Source organism: Bison bison, unplaced genomic scaffold (assembly GCF_000754665.1).
Source record: "Bison bison bison isolate TAMUID 2011002044 unplaced genomic scaffold, Bison_UMD1.0 scf7180017864525, whole genome shotgun sequence".
Lineage (NCBI taxonomy): Eukaryota > Metazoa > Chordata > Mammalia > Artiodactyla > Bovidae > Bison > Bison bison.
The window spans coordinates 2,787,116-2,793,567 of record NW_011495076.1 but is presented as its reverse complement, the minus strand read 5'-3'; positions in this window follow the sequence as shown (position 1 = coordinate 2,793,567).

The window sequence follows — 6,452 nt, the reverse complement described above, 5'->3', positions numbered from 1 at the left end:
TTAGCATCATTCCTTCCAAAGAAATCCCAGGGCTGATCTCCTTCAGAATGGACTGGTTGGATCTTCTTGCAGTCCAAGGGACTCTCAAGAGTCTTCTCCAACACCACAGTTCAAAAGCATCAATTCTTTGGCACTCAGCCTTCTTCACAGTCCAACTCTCACATCCATACACGACCACAGGAAAAACCATAGCCTTGACTATGCACCTTTGTTGGCAAAGTAATGTCTCTGCTTTTGAATATGCTATCTAGGTTGGTCCTAACTTTCCTTCCAAGGAGTAAGCATCTTTTAATTTCATGGCTGCAATCACCACCTGCAGTGATTTTGGAGCCCAGAAAAATAAAGTCTGACACTGTTTCCACTGTTTCCCCATCTATTTCCCATGAAGTGGTGGGACCGGATGCCATGATCTTTGTTTTCTGAATGTTGAGCTTTAAGCCAACTTTTTCACTCTCCACTTTCACTTTCATCAAGAGGCTTTTGAGTTCCTCTTCACTTTCTGCCATAAGGGTGGTGTCATCTGCATATCTGAGGTTATTGATATTTCTCCCGGCAATCTTGATTCCAGTTTGTGTTTCTTCCACATGAGCGTTTCTCATGATGTACTCTGCATATAAGTTATAGTTACATAGTTATTATAAATTTATCTGTGTGTGTGTATGTGTGCAGAGTCCCTGATTTATGATGGTTCTACTTACGATAACTGGACTTTATAGAAATGCAAAAGCAACGTGCTTTTAGTAGAAACAGTACTTGGGATTTTGATCTTTTTCCTGGACTACCAGTAAGCAGTACAATGCTTTCTCATAATGCTGCATAGTTGCACCAAGATGCCATTCCATCAGCCCTCTGATCTGAAGGATAATCAGTACCCATACAACTGTTCTGGTTTTAATTTCCAGTACAGTACTCAATAAATTACAAGAGATATTCATCATTTTATTATATAATAGGCCTCATGTTAGATAATTTTGCCCAACTGTAGCCTAATATAATTGTTCAGAGCATGTTTAAGGTAGGCTAGGCTAGGCAATAATGTTGGGTAGGTTAGGTACATCAAATGCATTTTTGACTTAGGTTGTGTTTATTGGGACATAACCCCATCATAAGTTGAGGAAGATCTATGTGTGTGATGTATATGTGAACAACTCTGTTGGCTCCTTTTCCTCTGCTCCACAACTAAGTGACTGAGAACTTTAAATTCTACCCTGGTTGCTCTTGTGTACCTACACACACCCACTGGGTGATCTCATCAGTTCCACTGACTTAAAATACCTTCCATATACTGATGGTTCCCAAATTTATTTCTTTGGCATGATCTCTTCCTTGAGTTCTGAATAAGAATATTCAACTAACTATATGAAATCTTGACTTAGACTTTTAACTAGTATATTAAACTTAACAAATCCAAAATGAAATTTCCCCACTAAACCTATTCTTTCTCCAATCTTCTCTATTTCCATAAATGGTACCACTATCTACCCAGTTGTTCAAGCCAAAATCCTAGGAGTCATAGTCAATTCCTTCTTCCTTTCCTCCTACTCTATCCATATACCCAACCTACCTATCAACTCTGCCTCCAAGTATACCCTGGGTCTTTTACTTCTCTTCCTCTCTAGAGCTTCCGTTACACTCTAAGCCACCATCACCATCACTGGACCCACTGCAAGAGTTTCCTGTCTGGTTTCCCTGCTTCCACTCTCATCCTCTTTTCCGTTGTTCTCAGAACAGTTAGTGCTATCTTTAAAAACAAAAACACAGCTGTGTTTTAAATCCACCAGTGGCTTCTGATTGCACTTAGAAAAAAGTCCAAACTCCTTTCCTTAACCCCTGCCTACCTCTGAGATCTTTTCTCCTACCACTTTTCCCCAGTTCACTGAATTCCAACCATGCTGACCTTCACATAGCCCCAGAATCAGGATAAGATCATGCCCATCTCTGGGCTTTTTTGCCTTTGCAGTTCCCTCTACTATGAATGCTTGAATCCTCCCTCTACGCGAAATGTCTTGTGGCTGACATTTTCTTATCCTTCAAGTCAGTCAGTTCAGTTGCTCAATCGTGTCCGACTCTTTGTCTGTATCCTTCAAGTCTCAGCTCAATAGTCACTTCTTCTGAGGCTTTTTCTGACCCCTCCGTACTTCAAGTCACCATCTCCAGTATACTAGAGATGTACAGTACTATTCCTCATAGCACATATTTGTATTTGATATTACATCATTTGTTTGTTGTTCAGTCGATAATCAGGTCCTACTCTTTTGCGACCCCATGGACTGTGGCCCACCAGGCTCCTTTGTCCATGGGATTTCCTAGGCAAGAATACTGGAGTGGGTTGCCATTTCCTTCTCCAGGGGATCTTCCTGACCCAGGGATCAAACTCATGTCTTCTGCATTGGCAGTGGAATTCTTTACAGTGAGCCACCAGGGAAGCCCACATCATTTGTTTACTTGATTGTTGTTTCTCCCACTGTAAGTTCCAAGAGAACTAGGACTCTATTTGATTTATTCACCACAGCATTCCTGAGGTGTGTGCCCAAGGACTGCCTGATACATGTATATCATGTGTACGTATGTATGTATGAAGTACCAGTACGCATATCTTCCCGTATGCAGAATCTTTCTTGTATGTATGCAGTATAAATAATTAATAAATATCTGTGGAAGGAGTATATTAATGCACATCTTGATTTCTTCAAAACGTAATTAAGATAAACAATATTTCTGTTGTCTGATTTAAAAATATCCTTCTTCCCTTATTTACAATAAAACATCCTATCAAAAAATATCATAGTGTTTCCCAGAATTTTTGTGCTGTTCTATTTTCATTGACGTGAAAAGGCAAAGGCATTTCACAAGGCATTCTTTATTTATTCTTTATGCTTTTCATTCTCCTGAAAAAGACATACTGAACATGTTCCATTCTCTCAATACAGACATCCCAAAAGCATTCAAATAGCACTGAAAAAAAAATTTTTAAACCTATAGAAACCAACTTTGCCTGGATTTTTTTTAACTTTTATGTATCAGGGAACATTGTTTACAGCTGTCCTGAGGCTTCTGTTAATGCTTGTTAGAATCTGGAATATTGCAACTAGAGTTTCTGTATTCTTTTATAACACCAAACTGCAGATTAATTTTCCTCAATTCATATATTTCCAAAGACACAGAATGTTATAAATTGCTTCCAAGAGAACAAGGAGGAAAGTAAAAAGTATTTTCTAGAAGCTTCTTCTCATTCTTTTAAACTCTTATCTGAAATTTAAAAGTAAACAAATATTTTTTAATGTCCTGTTTTTTTTTCATTACTAAGATAACTTCTTCTTAAGAAATTAAACTTTTTTTCAATTTCAAGAGAAACATATACTTGATCTGCTCTCAACAAAATGAACTTTTTCTGTAGAAAGTGAACTATTATAGTTATTTGTCTCTCCACTGGCATTAGCAATACTAGCAACCTTCTCCAGTCTTCACCATTCTTATTTCTTCTTTCCTGGCTTTTATGACCCAGGTTAATGATCACATATATTCTAAACCTTTAAAAAGGAAGATGTTGATTTTTTTCTTTAAAAAAAAAAAAAATCTGATCCTCTCTTACTACAGAGATGTTTCAACTGACTTTTGTCCTGAAACTCCATTGACTATGAGTAGCTTGCCATGCGGAGAAGGAAATGGCAACTCCAGTACTCTTGCCTGGAAAATCCCATGGACGGAGGAGCCTGGTGGGCTGCAGTCCATGGGGTCGCTATGAGTTGGACACGACTAAGTGACTTCACTTTCACTTTTCACTTTCATGCATTGGAGAAGGAAATGGCAACCCACTCCAGTGTTCTTGCCTGGAGAATCCCAGGGACAGGGGAGCCTGGTGGGCTGCCGTCTATGGGGTCACACAGAGTCGGACACGACTGGAGTGACTTAGCAGCAGCAGAAGCTTGCCATGTGATTCAAACATGAAATATACATGTTAATAGATGAGTTAATTAAATAAGCTACTGAAAAAATAAGAAAAATATAAGCTCTTTACTCATAACATAAAAAACAATATTTCTGTGAAAAATATCTATTTTTCTATGATTTTTTAAATCTAGAGTTTAATGGAAATGATCGTTAAAGAGAATCAGAAATTGAAATGATCCACGATACAATGCTGGTACTGAACATAAAAGTAAACATTAAAAAAGTGAAGTATAATGCTGCAGCAGGAAAAGTGCAATAGCATTCTTGGCTATTACTGGAAAACTTAGGTTTAGTAAGACTTTCAAAGGGGGGGGAGGTGTATTCTTAGAGGTAAACAAATTATTAAAAGCAATTTTAATAATTCTTAACTTTATTTTGCAATCAGTGCTTTGAAAATGAAGTTTATATAGAGACAAGTAGGAAGGAAAGTTTCTTTAAAAGATGGAATTGTTCATTGTTCTGGCGGATATGTAAAAACAATGCTGACTCAAAAGCAGCCAAGTGGACAGCTGCAGATGCTGTATCCAATGGAAATACTAAGCAGGCGCAGCATGAATCAATAATTAACAAAGCAGATGCACAAAGCTTGATGAGGATGAATGATGACATGGGTGGGAATGGTAAAAGAAGCTGATAACAGTACTAGCTTTGTAAGTAACTAGATAAACTCTTTGTTTTCATGAATTTGTCAGTAAGAGTACTTCAGTGCCTAATAGTACACAAAGAATATCTTTTATTAATGCTTTGAATTAATTGATATGTACCTCTATGTATTAATAGTATTTATCACTGAAAATGTTTATAAATCAAAATGATCCACAAGAAAAATTGGTAGGGTGAACATAGAAATAATTTTTAACATAAAGAAGAAATAATATTCTAAATGAACTAACTACAGGGGCATCAAGGGCTTCCCCGATAGCTCGGCTTCCCTGGTAGCTTCTGGAGAAGGGATAGGCTACCCACTCCAGTATTCTTGGGCTTCCCTGGTGGCTCAGCTGGTAAAGAATCCACCTACAATGTGGGAGACCTGTGTTTGACCCCTGGGTTGGGAAGGTCCCCTGGAGAAGGGAAAGGCTACCCACTCCAGTATTCTGGCCTGGAGAAATCCATGGACTGTATAGTCCATGGGGTTGCAAAGAGTTGCACAATTCTTAAGTTTAATGAAATGTTTAAGAGGGAGGTATTTCTTTTTTTTTTTAATTTTAAATAATTTTATTCTTATTTAAAATACTCAAAACATTTTTAAAATAACTCTTTTAAAGAGTTATTTTTAAGAACCATTTAGTCAACAATGTTTGTTCTATTAAATACATTAATTTCTCTGTTTTATACATCCCATTCCATTTCACTATCATCAGTTTTATTCAATATTATCTATTTTTTCATACCCCCACTGTAAAAGGCAGTTAATTCATGTTGGAAACACTAAAAGATCAGTAGATAGGTGAGGTGTAGAATCAAAAATGAGAGGATTGATTTATAACTGAAATATATAGTGTAGCAAGTGAAAAGAAAAAGTTTACAGAGTTGGAAAGGAAGAAAAAAATTACTGTTATCTGCAGGCAATATAAACTATATTTTATTTTATTTTATTTAAAGCATTTAATTTTATTTTTAAACTTTACAATATTGTATTGGTTTTGCCAAATATCGAAATGAATCCGCCACAGGTATACATGTGTTCCCCGTCCTGAACCCTCCTCCCTCCTCCCTCCCCATACCATCCCCCTGGGTCGTCCCAGTGCACCAGCCCCAAGCATCCAGTATCGTTCATCGAACCTGGACTGGCGACTCATTCCATATATGATATTATACATATTTCAATGCCATTCTCCCAAATCATCCCACCCTCTCCCTCTCCCACAGAGTCCAAAAGACTGTTCTATACATCAGTGTCTCTTTTGCTATCTCGTACACAGGGTTATTGTTACCATCTTTTTAAATTCCATATATATGCGTTAGTATACTGTATTGGTGTTTTTCTTTCTGGCTTACTTCACTCTGTATAATAGGCTCCAGTTTCATCCACCTCATTAGAACTGATTCAAATGTATTCTTTTTAATGGCTGAGTAATACTCTATTGTGTATATGTCCCACAGCTTTCTTATCCATTCATCTGTTGATGGACATCTAGGTTGCTTCCATGTCCTGGCTATTATAAACAGTGCTGCGATGAACATTGGGGTACACGTGTCTCTTTCAATTCTGGTTTCCTCAGTATATATGCCCAGCAGTGGGATTGCTGGATCATAAGGCAGTTCTATTTCCAGTTTTTTAAGGAATCTCCACACTGTTCTCCATAGTGGCTGTACTAGTTTGCATTCCCACCAACAGTGTAAGAGGGTTCCCTTTTCTCCACACCCTCTCCAGCATTTATTGCTTGTAGACTTTTGGATCGCAGCCATTCTGACTGGCGTGAAATGGTACCTCATTGTGGTTTTGATTTGCATTTCTCTGATAATGAGTGATGTTGAGCATCTTTTCATGTGTTTGTTAG